General features: G+C 37.5%; 1 pseudogene; it reads left to right on the forward strand.

Moving 5' to 3' along the window:
• The first annotated feature begins 1789 nt into the window (after positions 1–1789).
• Positions 1790–18120, forward strand: part of LOC116747124 — a 47928-nt pseudogene continuing 31597 nt past the window's right edge.

Here is an 18120-nt window from a genome sequence, read left to right on the forward strand (position 1 = left end):
AATTGTAACCGAGCAGGACCCAATGGAGCCTTCTCAGAACAGTACCCCTCCATGTCCTCCACCTGCCTCTTGTCTGTAGAAAAACTGTAGCCTCCTAAGCTTCCTCGAGTTCCAAAGAGTACATTTAATCAGAGAAGTGAGAAAATGCAGAAAGAAAGGAAAACAGTCAAGCAAGACAAAATAATAATAGTTTAGCCATTAAACAAAGTCAAGGGTATTTAGTTCCTCCTCAAGGGCTATAGATCAGTGGTCCTCAACCTTTTAGGCACCAGGGACCAGTTCCGTGGAAGACAGTTTTTCCACGGATGGGGATGTGGAATATGGTTCAGGTGGTAATGCGAGTGATGGGGAGATATGGGGAGCAGCAGATGAAACTTTGCTTGCTCACCTGCTGCTCACCTCCTGCTGTGTGGCCTGGTTCCTAACAGGCTGTGGCCCGGGGGTTGGGGACCCCTACTATAGATAGTATTCTGAGCCATGTCTTTTGAGCTGTTTTGCAGATACTGAAAGCCCCACCAGGTAGAAGAAGTTAACCGTATGCTGCCCCAGACCGGTTGGAACCAGAAGGTTGATGATGTTGACTCCTGATTACCTCACCACCAACCTATCAGAAGACTGTCCATGAGCCCATCACACACCCCACAACCCCATTCCCTCACCCTGTCTTTATAAACCTTTCCCTGAAAACCTTCAGAAAGTTCGGGTCTTTTAAGCACTAGCTGCCCTAGACTCCTTGCTTGGCACCCTGCAATAAATACTGCACTTTCCTTCACCACAACCCAATGTCAGTAGATTGGCTTTACTGCACGCAAGCAAGTGAACCCAAGTTTGGTTCGGTAACATGATGTCATCCTGTTCCCTTTGCCCAGAATGCCCTTCAGGTAGAAAACCACGTGACTCCTCCATTAATTCCTTTAAGTCTCTGCTTAAATATCATCCTTGCCTTCATAAATCTTACCTTTTAATTGAGGGAGACAGAAATAATCAGCTAACAAAATGTATAGAATGTCAGATGGTTATAACTGTTATGAAAAAACATAAAACAAGGAAGGAAATTTGGAAGAGCTGGTGTTGTGGAGGTGATGCAAAATTAAATTAGGGTGGCCAGGAAAGGCCTCACTTAAAAGTTGACATTTAGCAGAAACTTGAAAGAATGAAAGAGTGAAATTTTTGGATATTTGGAGTTGGAGCATTACAGGCTGAGGGAACAACAAGTACATACTCCCAGAGAAGGAGAGTGCCTAACATTTTGGAATAACAGTAAGGAGGCCAGTGTAGTAGTTTGAAGCTCAGTAAATAAGGAAGCAATTAGAAGGATATATGGTTAGAGTATGTACAATCTTAGTCTATTGTAAGACTTTGAGGGGTTGGTTTAAGGGGAAAGATCAGAAGGGGCTTTTGGAAATAAGTTTGAGACACCTATTACACAACAAAGTGGAAAAGTTAGGTAAGTTGTTGGATATTTGAGTCTGGAGTTCTGAGTGGTTTGGGGTAGAGATAGAAATGCAGGAGTCATTTGCCTGGGGTGAGATGATATCTCCTATGAAGTGAGATAGAAAAGAGAAGAGGTTTAGCTATAGACCTGGGTTAAGAAATTAACAAGCCAACAGAGACAACTCCGAAGGAATGGCCAGAAAACTAAGAAGAAAAGCAAAAGAGAGGGATGTCCTGGAACCCAAGTAAAGAAAGTTTTTCAAGAAATAAAGAGTAAGCAACTGTGTCAAATAGGTATGGTGGGGTGATCAAAATGGGACACTTATGAGAGTGACAGATAACAGTATTAATAATCATGTGGGTAGAACCGGCTAAAACCGTGACTGTCCTGGGCAAACTGGAACACATGGTCACCAAAATAAGTCAAGTAAGTTGAGAATTGAGAATTGGCCATTGTATTTAGCATCATGGTAATCCCTGGTGAGCATGCTAGGAGAAGTTTTAGTGGAATAGTGAGAAGAAAGTTTGACTGAAGTGGGTTCAAGACAAAGTGGAAGAAAAATTGGAGATAACAAGTCTAGACATCTCCTTTGAGGAATTTTGCTGTTAATGGGAGTAAAGGAACATACCTGGAGGAAGATGTAAGGTCAAGGGATTTTTGTTTGTTTTTGAGATGCTTGGCATGAGAGCACGTTTATTGATGGGAATGATACAATGGAGAACCAAAAATTCTAATGCAAAAGAGAGAGGGAAGCATTGCTGAGCAGAATCCTTAAGTAGGCAAGAGAAGTTGAGAACCAACATATGAGTTGTTATCATTATCATTAAAAATGTTACTGTCACTCATTTTTCCTTTCAGTACAAAAAAATCTTAATGTCTTAGAAAGGATAGAGATGAAGAAGGGGGACATTAACTACACCCGTAGTAAATAAGTTAGCTGAAATATTCTCTTCCCACAACTTGTCTGCCACTGTGCTTCTGAAGTCTCACCATATGACAGGTCTTTCAGTGGTCCATGGTGAGTTTGCTCCATATTGACTGGAAGTTTCAGGAGAGTAGACTTTGGTTTAATAGGACTAATACTTCTGACAGAGCTGGCTGCTTCCAGAGGGTCTGAGTTACCTGTCACCAGAATGTTTAAGCAGAGCACTTTAGGGGCAATAGTAATCTATAAATTCTGAACCAAGAGAAGCTGAGATTCATCTCAAAGGCCAGTGTAATTTTGTGAAGGGAATTCTGATAGAGGTTACATAGAGTTAGATTCTACTACCCTCTATGGTTCATAACCCTTTGTATCTTATTTCTTACTAAACACTCAAATAAGGACTTGGTTCTCACGATAATATAAATAAATTAAAAATTCCCATTTTTCAAAGATGGGTATATATATTCTCATAATATTGTACTAATACCATGAAGTATCTATTTTACTGCTCTAAGTATTCTAAAACAAGGAGATTATTTTTCAAATGAGATATAGTTACTGGAAACAAATAAATTATAGTAGGTCAAGGTGGCCAGGTAGATAAAAAATTATTTGCATTAACAGGTGGCATGAATCACCCTGGAATTCTCATTCTCATGAAACTTCCATTTTATTGGTTTCCAGGAAGAAGGAGTGGAGAATAAAGTACAAAATGCATATATTCCAAGCAGGAAATAGTACATAAAATATATTTGCCAATAAGTAAGGGAAGTAGTAGAATTTGAGGTACACAATGGGTAGAAGGTTAACAACTTATCAAAATGACCTAAATGGAAAATATATGGTAGGGAATATTAGCAGAATGTGAAGTGACATCCTGGCAAATGTAGACTTGAGGGAGAGAGAAAGAAAGACAGAGGGAGAGAGAGAGAGAGAGAGAGAGAGAGAGAGAGAGAGAGAGAGAGAATGAATCTTAACGAAAGCCTGGTGTCCCAGCTGGATTACATCTGTGTCTGTTGCCCTGCCTAATACTTCTTTCCCTGTCTCCTCCTTATTTTCTCTTCCTGGCAACTCTCCTTACCTCTGTTTCACTCTTTCTGTCTTTTTCCACTTGCTTTTTTTCCCTTACTTTTTCTTCATCTCTTCTCCTTGCCAATGATACTCAATGATATCCTCAGATTATTGTTTAGCAGTCCTGGTGGCTATAAGGTCAGAGATCTCTGATTTGCACAGGGTTGAAAACTGCATTCATAGCAGTATATTTCATGCATAAGATGTGGGGGATTTTTTGGCAAATAATAAAACATGATGAAACCTAGTACAAAGATGAACAAATAGCTTTTACAAGTAACAAATTCCTGTGACTAAACACAAGCAGTATACAACTCACAAACAAGTCATGTATGTTCTATATATAGGAACTATAGATGTGAGGAACCAACAAGTGTACAACGAAAAAGTTATCTAGTAATTTACGCAGGGTGGAGGAGAAAGCTCAAAATCCATGCTCACTTATCTCCTATATTAACCACTCACAGTCTCTGTGTGCTGATCTTCTCTCATAATTGCAGTAGTCGTTAAGTGCTGCTGTGAGGACTGTTTGTATTTCTGTCTTACTCTCACGATGGTGGATTGCATGTTTATATTGACTCGAATTTTCTTCATCTCCTGCTGTTTTCTGACTGTACATTGTGCACAACGTAAGAAATTTTTTAATTGCTTTATTTCCATAGGTTGAAGATGTAAAGAATTCATTAGATATTAATCAGAGAAGGAATCAAGGCTGCAGTAGGTAGCCTAAGGGACTAAACAGAACTCTAAGCAAAGGTTCTATTGTTAAAAATTCACAAACCTGAAAGTATCTGGTTCTTTTAAAAGATATTTATTCTTAGAAGGGATAAATAATTGTTTTATCTTGAAGCTGACATGTTTGTCTCTGATATCTAAGATAAATATGAAAAATTCTATGGACTACCAACTAAAATGTTTACTTGCATCAATATTAGTGGTTGTTTTAGGCTATTTATATTTAACACTTTGTTTCTTACAATATATAAGGTTATACTTTATTTTTCAGAAAAATTTTGCTCTGTTAACATGTCCAATACAAACAGGTACTTACTTGACATAATATAAACCATGTGAATCCCTATAAAAGGAAAGAGATATCCAAAGAAATAAATTATATAATCATATTGGTCTGTAAAATGGCCTAACATCTTTGCTGAGACCAGAAGTACAATTCTTTTTCAAAATATTGCCTGTTGAAATTTCTCCAAGCAATACCATTTGACTCACTAATTCTGGTGAGGGAGTTTTGCAATGTTAGTTGGTACTTAGATGGTCAGTTGTGCATTTTGGTCAACTGAAATGGTTTCCAGATTCGAAGAAACTGTTTTAAAGTACTGTATTTTTCTGATGTCACTCTTTCATTTATTTAAAAAAATATGTTTATGTAGCAAAATCAATGTGTCATATTTTACATTAGGAAAAAATATGCTCTCCAAAGGGCAAACAGTTTTCTTTTGGATTCTATAGACCTGATCTTATTGGAGCTGTTTTCCCTTCTTGCCTGTCACCTCTAACCTTGGGACTTGGGCAATCTGAAGTCTCACGCTTATAGAATTTCTTCTTTGTGTTTAGGCTGGTGGAGGGTCAAAATAGTTTTCCCTTTCTTGAAATTACAGTTTCTGTGCATGTTTATAGGTCCTGTGACTCCAGATAAATGTTCCTACTCACTGATTTTCAGACTCTAGAAAACCTTTTCTGAGTCCAGATTTCTGGAAGGGGTACTGCAGCCATATCATTGACAGAATGACTCTCCAGGGTAACCTTAGAAATATCAGAAAATCATCAAGGATTGGGGCTGAGGTGTCTGCCACCCCCAGTGACCTACTAGTAGGGTAACTAATCTACCTGTCTCAACCAGAACACTTTGAAAGTGAAGAGAGAAGTATTAATATTTATTCCAGGACAACAGACACAAACTGAAACTGTCCTTGCAAACCAGGATGTGTGTTGATCCTATCTTTGGATATATTGTTATGTCTTCCCTTAGCCAGAGATGATTCTCAAATTTAGTACAAAAGAACTTTATTTCAAATGTTAGATAGCCTTTAAGCTATAATGGCGTGTAGTGACTGTTTTTGAAGCCATGTTGTAAAAATCCATCAGGTACAAAATAACAGAATGAAATCACTTGTGTTGTTCATCTTGATTTTTGGAGACTGGTACTTGAAAATATGGTATTTGAACATTTTCAAAGTACAACAAAGTTATTTTCATTTTTATGTTTTAAGATTCTTTAACATGTAGTTTTTCTAACATGTAGAACTTTTCACATGTGTATTAGCTAAGTTTGAAACATTTGTTCTATATTGTTGAGGGATTTTTGAATGTTGTTATTTACAGCCAATTGTACATCTGTGACTGACTTTGATGATTGTCGAGGGAATATAGCACATTTCTGTCCAGAGAATATTGTTTGTGCATGCAAAGATGGAAAGCCTTTTTGCAAGTAAGTGGTTATGTATGCTGTAAAAGCAAAGTACAATATACTGTAAGTAATAATGCACTTTGTTTTTGTTTGTTATATTCAACAATGCAACACTTCTTTTAAAATAATATTTTAATCAGAAATAACCCCTACACATATAGTACAGTTATTGTAGATTCCCTAAAACAGTTTAATCTACTGTTCTAAAAGCAATATAATAAAATTTAAAAGATTAACTGAGACACTTTTATTAACTTTAAGAGATTAGCATCATTCAAAAGAGCTTTCCTCAGACAGACTTTTAATAGATTAGTTATATATACTCATGAATAAATTATTTTGCTGTTCTAAAGAAGAAGAACTTAAGGTGTGCCTCATGTTATGCAATAGCAATAATCCTGAAATGTTATGTGTAAATAAAGTTTTTTTGTAAATCAAGAAATATCTTAAATGTACTGTGGTTCCCCCTCTTTGTTTCCAGGTTTGCTTTTTATAAAAGTATGTATTCTTTGATATGAATTTAGGCAGATTTTCTACTTTGCTCTAATCAAAAATATGAGAGTATTTGAGCAAAAAATAGAAGGAGACCTAGGAAAAAACATAACACAAGAATCAGAAAGCATTCATAAGTGAGAGAAAGAGAGGATAGGTGGGGATGGGGCAATAGTGAAAGGTTTTCCTGGGTCCCTGCCTCTTAAACTGATAGTAAGAAAACCAGGGGTAGGCAAAGGGACCTGAGGTTTGAGAGAATTTTGTGTTTGGAGAAATGTGACTAGTTTGCACACCATGCTCTGGATGTACTGAATAACAGTATTTGCAGTTCTTCAAGTGCACTATTTTCTCTCTCACCTTTGGATGTTGACATATACTACAACTTCTCTCTATTACTGTTCATTCACCCTCCCTCCTCTCATCACAGCTCTTCTTCCCCTGGTGAATTCCTACTTAACCTTCAAGAGTAAGCTCCATCATATTTCTAACATAGCACTTAAACTACTCTACTGCAATTTCTGGGTGTCTTTCCTCTCAATTTTATTTTATTTTTTAAAAACATCTTTATTGGAGTATAATTGCTTTACATTGTTGTGTTAGTTTCTGCTGTATAACAAAGTGAATCAGCTATATGTATACATATATCCCCATATCCCCTCCCTCTTGCGCCTCCCTCCCACCCTCCCTATCCCACCCCTCTAGGTCATCACAAAACACCCAGCTGACCTCCCTGTGCTATGTGGTTGCTTCCAACTAGCTATCTATTTTACATTTGGTCATGTATATATGTCCATGCCACTCTCTCGCTTCATCCCAGCTTACCCTTCCCCCTTCCCATGTCCTCAAGTCCATTCTCTACATCTGTGTCTTTATTCCTGTCCTGCCCCAGGTTCATCAGAACCTTTTTTTTTTAAGATTCCATATATATGTGTTAGTATATGGTATTTGTTTTTCTCTTTCTGACTTACTTCACTCTGTATGACAGACTCTAGGTCCATCTACCTCCCTACAAATAACTCAATTTCGTTCCTTTTTATGGCTGAGTAATATTCCATTATATATATGTGCCACATCTTTATCCATTCATCTTTCGATGGACACTTAGGTTGCTTCCATGTCCTGGCTATTTTAAATAGTGCTGCAACAAACATTGGGGTGCATGACTCTTTTTGAGTTATGTTTTTCTCAGGGTCTATGTCCAGTAGTGGGATTGCTGGGTCATATGGTAGTTCTATTTTTAGTTTTTTAAGGAACCTCCATACGGTTCTCCACAGTGGCTGTAACAATTTACATTCCCACCAACGTGTAAGAGGGTTCCCTTTTCTCCACACCCTCTCCAGCATTTATTGTTTGTAGACTTTTTTTTTTTTTTTTTTTGTGCGGTACACGGGCCTCTCACTGTTGTGGCCTCTCCCTTTGCAGAACACACTCTCCGGATGTGTAGGCTCAGCGGCCATGGCTCATGGGCCCAGCTGCTCCACGGCATGTGGGGTCCTCCCAGACCGGGGAAAAAACCCATGTCCCCTGCATCGGCAGGAGGGCTCCCAACCACTGCGCCACCAGGGAAGCCCTGTTTGTAGATTTTTTGATGATGGTCATTCTGACCGGTGTGAGGTGAAACCTCATTGTGCTTTTGATTTGCACTTCTCTAATGATAAGTGATGTTGAGCATCCTTTCATGTGTTTGTTGGCAATCTGTATATCTTTGGAGAAATGTCTATTTAGGTCTTCTGCACATTTTTGAATTGGGTTTTTTGTTTTTTGATATTTAGCTGCATGAGCTGCTTGTATATTTTGGAGATTAATCCTTTGTCAGTTGCTTCACTTGCAAATATTTTCTCCCATTCTTGGGGTTGTCTTTTCGTCTTGTTTATGGTTTCCTTTGCTGTGCAAAAGCTTTGAAGTGTCATTAGGTCCCATTTGTTTATTTTTGTTTTTATTTCCATTTCTCTAGGAGGTGGGTCAAAAAGGATCTTGCTGTATTCCTTTTGTCATAGAGTGTTCTGCCTATGAATGTAGGGTGTATGTTTCCTTTTTGAAAGCACCACAAGAACAAAAATTTAGTTTTATTTATCTCCAGCACCTAGCACAATGCCTGTCATATAGAAGACGTTCTGCAAGGGTTTGTTGAATGAATCAGTAATTCAATAGTGCAAAATATTGGAAAAATATTGAAAAAGATAAAAAGTGATTTTAAAAATCCATTGGATTTAGCATTTAGGAGTTGTTGGTTATAATCTTTGAGAATATTCCAAGACTGAGATGAGAATACAAACCAGATTGCAAAATTACATCCAAGGAGTAGGAAGTAAATGTAATACGGCAATGAAGAAACATATATAAGTCATCTGACAATTTTAATGTTATTTGTAAACTCTTAGTTGGAGGAATTCTGGAGGCATGTAATCAAAATTTTGGCTAAAAGCTAATTACCTTTTACCTGTCTTCCTAATCCTTATTATAATTATGTACCTCATTTCTTTTACAAGTCTTTACAATTGTTAATTGCCACATCACATTGACATTAGGCCTATTTTAAAGTTTTTCTCCACAAAGTTGATTCAAACAAATTACTTCAACCTATTTTACTGGTAGATCTCAATGTGGAGCATAACTGCTCTGGACTTGGTGTGCCTGTGTATATATGTATCTGTCAGGTTCTTTGAATGTCTACCTAATGACAAGGGATCATTTTTATTACTAAATATATTAGCACCACACAGTTTGAGTCAGTTATTTTGACATTGCTAATCAGAGTTAGGCACTAACAAATTATAATTGAACATATCAAATTAAATGGTATGATCATTATTTTTAAGTTCTTAAAACATTTTAATGGCATTGCTGAAATTGTCAGGATATATATACCATCACCACCACCCACGCCCCTCCAGGCAGATTTCTGTCACACACACACGTACATGCACAGATGTTCCAAATATTTCATTCAAATAATGAATGAACAAAAGCCAAATTTAAAATATATTTAAAGATAAACAATTTAAGAAAATTGGCCAAACTAAGAACACATGCCTGATACACACTTTTTAATTTTTCAGTCATGTTTTGTTTAAAAGAACTACATTTTACATTGATTCAAATAGAATAAAGCTTATTTAAGATCATTTTATATTTTTAAAAAAATCAATTATGGGCTTCCCGGTGGCACAGTGGTTGAGAGTCCGCCTGCCAATTCAGGGAACATGGGTTCGTGCCCTGGTCCGGGAAGATACCACATGCCGTGGAGTGGCTGGGCCCGTGAGCCATGGCCGCTGAGCCTGTGCATCCGGAGCCTGTGCTCCGCAACGGGAGAGGCCACAACAGTGAGAGGCCCGCCTACCGCAAAAAAAAAAAAAAAAATTCAATTAACTCTGACCCCCTATGTCCATCACTCATCAAAATGAGAATCAGTACCTCAGTATATTTAAACAGGATGCAAATCTTTTTTTGGTATTCCTGTTTTATTGAGGTATAATTGCTCTACAAAAATTGCACACATTTAATGTTTATATCTGGATGAGTTTGAACGTATGCATACACCAGTGATATCATCATCACAACCAAGGTACTAAACATATCCATCAACTCCAAAAATGTTCTTGTGTTCTTTTGTGTTATCTTTACTTTCTTCCTTGCTTGCTTCCCCCCCACCCCACCTTTTTTTTCTTTGTTTAATAAGAACACAACACGAGATCTATCCTCTCAAAATATTTTAACTCTTTCTTAAAAACATCTTGTAACTTCTCACTCTGTGTATCCATTCTTTTCCTGAGTTCTTGGATCATCTTTACAATCATTACTCTGAAGTCTTTCTCGTGTACATTGCCTATCTCCATGTCACTTAGTTGTTCTTCTGGGGTTTTATCTTGTTCCTTCATCTGGAACATATTCCTTTGCTGTCTCATTTTTTATAAATTCTATTTGTGTTTTTATGTATGTAGTAAGTTAATTATGTTTCTCGATCTTGGAGAATTGGCCCTCTGTAGGGGATGTCCTATGTGTCCAAGCAGTACACTCTCCTCTTGTCACCCAAGGGTCAGGGACCAGCTGGTCCCAGGATCAGTTCTGACCCATGTTTGCAGACTCAGTTCCACAGGCTCTGATATGACAGTTTTCTTGCTTCTGGTGTCTGCCCCCTGGTGGGTGGATCTGGGTCTTGACCCTCTGGTGGGCAGGGCTGTGTCAAGGGAAGTGTCTAGAGGTAGTTGTGGGGTGAGGAAGTCTTTGGGCTGCCTCTCTGCTGAAAAGCGGGTCTTTGTTCCCACCCTGTTGGTTGTTTGGCCTGAGGTGTCCCAGCTGAGCCTACAAGCTGTTAGGTGGGGCCAGATCTTGGTGCTAATGACTCGAGCAAGGGTCTTGCTGTCAACCCCCAGCAAGAGTTCATATAGATGAACAGTCCCCGATATGTCCACCACTTCTTATGACCCCAGAGAGAGCCACTGCTGCCCCTAACCTCCCCAGGAGACCCTCCAAGACCAGCAGGTAGGTCAGGCCAAGGCTCCTATGAAGTCAGTGCTTTTGCCTGGGTCTCAGTGTGTGATAGACCTTGTGTGCACCCTCTAAGAGCGGAGTCTTTGTTTCCCCCAGTCCTGTGGAGCTCCTGCAATGAAGCCCCACTAACCTTCAAAGCTAAATGCTCTGGGGGCTGTTCCTCCTGATGATGGACCCCTAAGCTGGGGAGCCTGATATGGTGCTCAGAGCTCTCACTCCTGTGGAAGAACTTCTGCAATATCATTATTCTCCAGTTTGTGAGTTGCCCACCCAGGTTGTATGGGATTTGATTATATCCCAAGTGCACCCTTCCTACTATCTTGTTGTGGTCTTCTTTATGTCTTTGGATGTATTAACAGAATATCTTTTTTGGTAGGTTCCAATCTTTTTAATCGATGATTGTTCAGCAGTTAGTTGTGATTTTGGTGTGTTTGTGAGAGGAGGTGAGCTCAAGGTCCTTCTTCTCCACCACCTTGTCTCCAATCCCCTATCCTCTTAATATATTTTAAAGTGCACAATTCCGTGTTGTAAACTATATGTACTATGTTGTACAACAGACTCTAGAACTTACTCATCATGCACAACTGAAACTTCATACCCATTGAGAAATAATTCCCTATTTCCGCCCCCAGCCCCTGAAAACCACTATTCTATTCTCTGCTTCTATGAGTTTGACTATTTTTACTTGGAACAGTTAATGTATCTCTCAACCAATATTCACATTTCTCACATACTTACTGGTTTCTGAGGAAAAAAAAATCTAAACTATATTTTAAGTGTATTTTTATATAACGGCTTTATTTTCCATTTATGATAGAAAAAAATTACATACCTCCCAGGATTGCTATGAGAATTAAGTAAGATAAAATACTTAAAATTCCTCATAAAGTAACTGGTTCAGAAATGTGCTCCCGCAAAGTCAGTTCATTTCTTCTCCCTAGCCACTATGATGTTAAGCTCAATGGTCAATTCTCAGTCTTCATCTTACTTTACCCAACAGCAGCAATTAACACAGTTGATAAATCTCTCTTCCTTGAATTTTCACTTAGCTTCCAGGATATCCCTCTCTCCTGTTTTTATTTTTTTTCTTCTGCTTCACTGCCCACTTCTGAATTACTTTTGCTAATCTCTTCTCTTGTCCCCACCTACTTAATGTTGGAGTGTCCGACGACTTAGTCCTTCATCTTCTTTATCTGTACCTCCTCCCTTGGTGATCTCATCCAGTCTCATGTCTTTAAATACCATCCAACTGGGAAAATTCATACCTCCAGACTTAGAGGTATAACTGCCTACTCAACATTTCTACTTGGATATCTAATACTCCTTTCAAAATCAGCAAGTACAAAACTGAACTCCCCAACTCCCATCACTCCCAACCCAAAATGTTCTTTCTACACAGTCTTTCCCATCTCAGTTGATGGCAACGCCATCCTTTCATTTGCTTAGGCCAAAAAACTTAAAGTCATCCTTCAGTCCTCTTTTTCTTGCACACTCTCCTTCTTGTCTATCAGGAAATCCTGCTGGTTCTATCTTTAAAAAGATAAGCAGAAATCAACCATCTTTTATCCTCACCCCCACTGTTATCATTCTGGTCTAAACTACACTGGTCATCTCTTACCTGGATTACTGAACAGCTTTGTGACCTTTCTCCCTGCTTCTACCTTTGTCCACTATAGTCTTTTTTTCAATACTGTAGAAAACAGAGCGATCCTTGTAAAACAACCTAGATCATGTCACTCCTCAAAATCCTGTAACTATTCCTCATTTCATTCAGTATAAAAGTTAAAGTCCTTACAATGACCTATAAGGACTTTTGTGATCTGGTCTCCTTCTTTCTTTGGCCTTATCTTCTACCCTACTCCCTTACTCTGCTTCAGCCACACTGATTTTCCTGTGATCCTCAGACATGTAGGCACATTCCATTCTGCTTTAGAACCTTTGTACTTGCTGTTCCTGCTTCTTGGAATGCTCTTCACCCCAAATAAACCTGTGTCTAACGCCCTCACCTCCTTCAGTCTTTCTTCAAATATTATCTTCTCAATAAGGCCTGCCCTTTAGTAACCTATTATATCACTGCAACCTGTCCCACTATCCTGCCCCCCCCAAATTGCTAATCCCCCTTACCCTGCTCTACTTTTTCTTTATTCCTTAGCACTTATCACCTTTAAACATTCTATATAATTTACTAATGATGCTTATTTTTGTTGTCTGTCTTCCTTTCCTACATTTTAAGATGCTTGAGAACATGGATCTTTGTTTTATTTACTGGTCTATCTCAAATGCCTGGCACAGTACTTGGTACATGGTACGAACCCAATAAATGTTGTTGAATAAATGAATGAACTGTTACTGTTTTATATATAATTCCTTTTGTGACTCAGTCCTAAATTAAACAAGAAATACACTCTTGAAAAAGTCTTTTTTTCTAGGAAGAAATCTGTGAGAGTTTATAAGACATATTTTTCAAACATATTTTAACTTGCTTAAATGAATTACATTATATTACATATTAGAAGCCATGTCCCATTGAGTAGATTACTACCTATTTGAAGCTGGTAGCTGCACTTTATTATAGAAGCCTAGAGTATCAGAGCTATAAAAGATTATAGTAATCATCTAATCAATCCCTTCATGTCATCCATGACAGTACCCAATGTATTGGAACAATACAAACCAGGTTTAGTTTACTTAGGATCTGACATTCACTGTTAAACTGGGTAATCCTTTATCAATTCTACAGGAGATAATGAAGTAATCTCTAAAGACACTACATGAACTAACCTCACCATTAGTCACTCTAATTGAGGATGGTGAGAAGTCACATTTTTCCTTTCTACAAACCCATAGACATTTCTATGTGGGTGTGTGCTATGCCAGTTCAATCTAGGCACCAGAGAACCACACTCAGGTTATCTGGCAAAGTATCAGGCTTTATAAAAACACAAGAAGTTTATGTATGAGTCAGTTATTTCTTTAAAATAGAGGAGGAAGATCTGGAGTCATGGGAAAGATGGAAACAGGCAGATTTTGCTGGCAGACAGTCTATTCTCACCTTCTCATGTTTCTTCTTGTATTTGCTGTCGAGTGGCATAGTCAGGCTGTTAACCTGCATTCATCACTGTAGGAGTTGGTCAAGGGAACACCCAGCTGCAGTTACAGAACTAATAGATTAGGCCACTTCAAACTGTTTTCATAGCAGTCATAGAACTGAAGTAGCCAGAGTGAATAGAGGCATGAGCAATGGGCAAAATGTGGATAGTTGTAAAAGCAGTGTTGAGACAGCCATTCTGGGTGAGACTTTTTTTTCACTTCTAAGTACCACATCTTCATTAGCCAATGGTTGGGAAACCCTGACCACCTTCTGCATGCTAATTCCATGTGTTCAAACCTGTACATTTTAGCATATTTGCTCAAGTGGAAAAATAGGACAATAGAAATCTCTTGAGGGCCTTAAAGGGAAAACTTATGGTTTAGTAACAATGAAAGATTGTATTCTTTCAGGGGAAACAATTTGTTTTTATTTCTCTAATTTGTGAGCTTTTTCTATTATTATTATCTCTATCAAGATGTCCAAATTTCAGAGGCCGGTGGGGAAATTATTGGTACATGGGGACCAAATGTGACCAGCTCTGGAATACCCTGGACCTGATTTTAGTAGCAGCATTGCCTGGAATAGGACTGGCTTTACTAGTTGGTGTAACAATCCAGACTATCCACTACTGTAAAAAGAAGTCAAGGAATACAAATGATCACCGGTAAGAAATTTCTAAATACATCTGAGAATGATGGGAAATCACTTGTGAGATCAGTAAATGATTCAAGAAATAATGGATATCATTTATCATGCATACAGCTGATATATTCCCTTCCATATTCATCAACATTTAATTAAATTAAAACAAAAGTCAGGATAACTAAATAAATTTTGTTCAGGATTTGGATACAACAAAAACTGTAAAGCCCCTTCCTCAGATAAAAACCAAGTGAGCCAAGTGTAATTCACTAAACAATTGTCCTACTTCATTGCCTTCCTTCCACCAACGTGCTATTTGTATGCACCACACATACTGTCCTAAGAGTTGAGGTGGGGGAAGGGGGACAGCTGTACCAGTATCTCCTATTTACCCCAACCCCCAGCATCCAATAGGCTTGACTGTATTCTGACTCTGTCTTGGGCAAATCTCGTCACTTCACTGGGCTTCAATTTTCTCAGCTGTAGAGATTGCTATAATCTGACCTACACATCTCACAGAGATGGTGAGATTGACACTGAAAACAACAATCATTTACAGATAGCTTATTATATGTATCAGGCTGACTTATAAATGTTTCATACCTAACGGCCCATGTAATCCTCACAAGAACCCTATAAAGTACAGATGAGATTACTAAGGCACAGAGAGATCAAATAACTTGGCTGAGGTTACAGGGCTAAGTCTATACCCAGGCAATCTGACTCCCAGGCTTAAACTCTTAATCCCCATGCTACACTAATGGACTCTAATGAGATAAAACAGTGCTCTGAAAGCTGTAAAGCCCTGTTGCATTCCTTTTGTTTTTTTGCTTAAAAGCAAATAGTATCCTTTATATTTTGCACTGCCTCTAAATGATAGAAATATGAAAGGTAAATACCAGTAGGGTAAAATCTCACCAATTTTATATCAGTTAATTCAAATTAGCATCTACTTTAAAGTATCATTCTCCAGTGACAAGATAATGTTACCCTCTATGCAGTATGAAGATAGTTTGAAATATTACTTTAAAATTGGAAGTGGCTTGTACTGTCAGCCTTACACTTCTAAGAATAGAATTAGGTTGGAAACCTCCTGAGATTTTAAAGAATCATTTTAATTAGAAATCATACCCATAAACAAGTCACCTTTTAAGTATTCTCCATAATTTTCCTACTCCAAAGCTTTCTAGAAGACTAGATTTGTATTCCAATCCTCTCTCTTCTACTAATTGTCTATGAGTTTGAGAGGATCACTTAGCCCCTGTTTCCTCCTTTATAAATGAAGAGTTAGGTATACATATCCTTCTTCTCTATAGTTGTGAGAATCAAATGAAATAATTAATGGAAAACTGCATTGAGAAGCAAAAGCAAAACAAAAAGCTTGATTATAGATTAGAATAGTAGTAGTGTTTATAAGCATTTAGACTTATTTACAGGTTTTTTGGGTAAAGAATTAATCTGCCTTATTTTTCTTCAGTTAAAATATAATTTAGTTTGAGCTCCTTTTTTTCCCTTCTGCCATTCCCTCAATTGTGAATTGACAGAGTGTTTCTATATATACTCTGGAAGATTCCTTAGTGTAGTGGAAAATGTATGGACATAGAGCAAGACAGACTGGGATTCAAATCCCTGCCCTATAAATCACTGACTGTGTGGCCTTGGGGAATTTCCTTAAAATTTCTCAGCCTCAGGTTTCTCATATGTAAAATGGAGTTAATAATACTTATCTTGCAAGCCTTACTCAAGTAAGATAATGTAATTTTTGTGAAATAAACTGATGTGTGAAATTTACTTTCAATTGCATTAAAAATATAATGGATTAATGGGTGGATAGAAGGATGGATAAATGGATAGATATATGCAAAAGCAAGTATAGTAAAATGTTAATGATTAAATCGAGGTGGTAGATACATGGGCATTCACTATAAAATTCAATTTTGGTGTGTGTTTGAAAATTTTCCTAATAAAATGTTGGGAAAAATCAGATAATGTAAAGTAAAACACTTTGAGCATGGAAAATACTCAACAAATGGTAGCCAATATTATTGCATTCTCTCGGGTACATATAATAATGGAGTCTTAAGATGGGAACATTCATTCTGTGTTGTCAAAAATGAGTTTATTTTAAAAAGTGATTTATAACCAATTAAGCTACTTCTCTATCCTAACTATATATATATATATTTTTTTTAATTTACTGTGCCAGAGAACAGAGGAGTTTATCAGGACTCCAACCTCAGTATAATTCTGCACATGCTTTTGATACTGCTATGAGACCTTCTCAACCTGATCAAGGCCAGGTAAACACTGAAATTCATTTGTAAGGTAAACTAAGTTTACAGAAGACACCAAAGAGATAAATGCCTTAGAGAAACAAAAAGAACTTTGGGAGATTAAAGAAGTAGTCAGAGACAACAAAATGAAGTGTGATCAGAAGATCAAATTGTACAAATATGGGATTGTTGATGACAAGTTATTTATCAGTAGAGTACAGGCCAGGCCTGGGGCAAATTACACTGGGAGTTCTCTCTCCTTCTTTTCTCCAGCATTTGTTTCCAGGTAAAATCAAGTTAAAACATATATCAAAGGCAGCCTTGGGGAAAGTTAAAACACATATCAAAGGGGAAAAGGAAGCCACTAAAAGAGGGCTAGAAAGATATGGGTAACAGGACACGGATTAGAGCTATGTGGTTTTTTTTTTTTTTGAATTAGCTGAAAATCTCTTCTTATCTAACAATATGTTCTCAGTAGCACAGATCCTCTGAAACAGAAGACTTGTGTGGATCTCTTCAATTCATTGTACCTTAGGAATAGCTCTGAAGTAAGAGGTCTGGATGTCATACCCAACCACAAGTGTCAGAAGCAGCAGCAATGCTTTTATTGTTTTAAATCAAACAAATCGCTAGTAAGACACTGCAGCATCATCTTTTTGTTATGGTATTTTAGTCCTAGAATATGCCCAATTATGATCTCTATATTTTAAGGAAGACCTACTTTGAGACTAAAGAACACAAGCCTCAGTATAATTCTACATATATTCCTGATATGGTACCTTCTCAATAGTATCAAGGCCAGTTAAAATTAAAATTCATGAAAAGGTTAAGATAAAAAGTTGATAAACGGTGGATGAGTGAATGATAGTGGTCATATATTTTCTATTAGAAGTCAGAACAGTTAAATATTGGAACTTAGAGAATGAGGATAGGATTTATGTGTTTCTGAATATATCTGTGTCTATCTATCTATCTAAAACATTTTTCAAAAACGAAGTTTAAGGTACTCTGGATGAATATACTATGGTGAATAATGTTGATGTTATGAAAGGCTAACTCTAGGGCTGTCAGATTGTTTTAGTTGTCAGTTGTTCTCCTGAAGTGACCAACTATTTTGTAGATGAATCCTATGAGTTAGAAAAGCAAGCAGGGAGGTGGTGTTTTTCCTCTTCTAAGTATTCACTTATTCTTAGCCTCTGTAGTTACTTTGGCTACCCACCTATTTTTCAAATCTCCTTCTCTCCTTTCATCATCCCTTTTTTACTTAATGCTATA

The sequence above is a fragment of the Phocoena sinus genome, chromosome X, assembly GCF_008692025.1.
Source record: "Phocoena sinus isolate mPhoSin1 chromosome X, mPhoSin1.pri, whole genome shotgun sequence".
Classification (NCBI taxonomy): Eukaryota; Metazoa; Chordata; class Mammalia; order Artiodactyla; family Phocoenidae; genus Phocoena; species Phocoena sinus.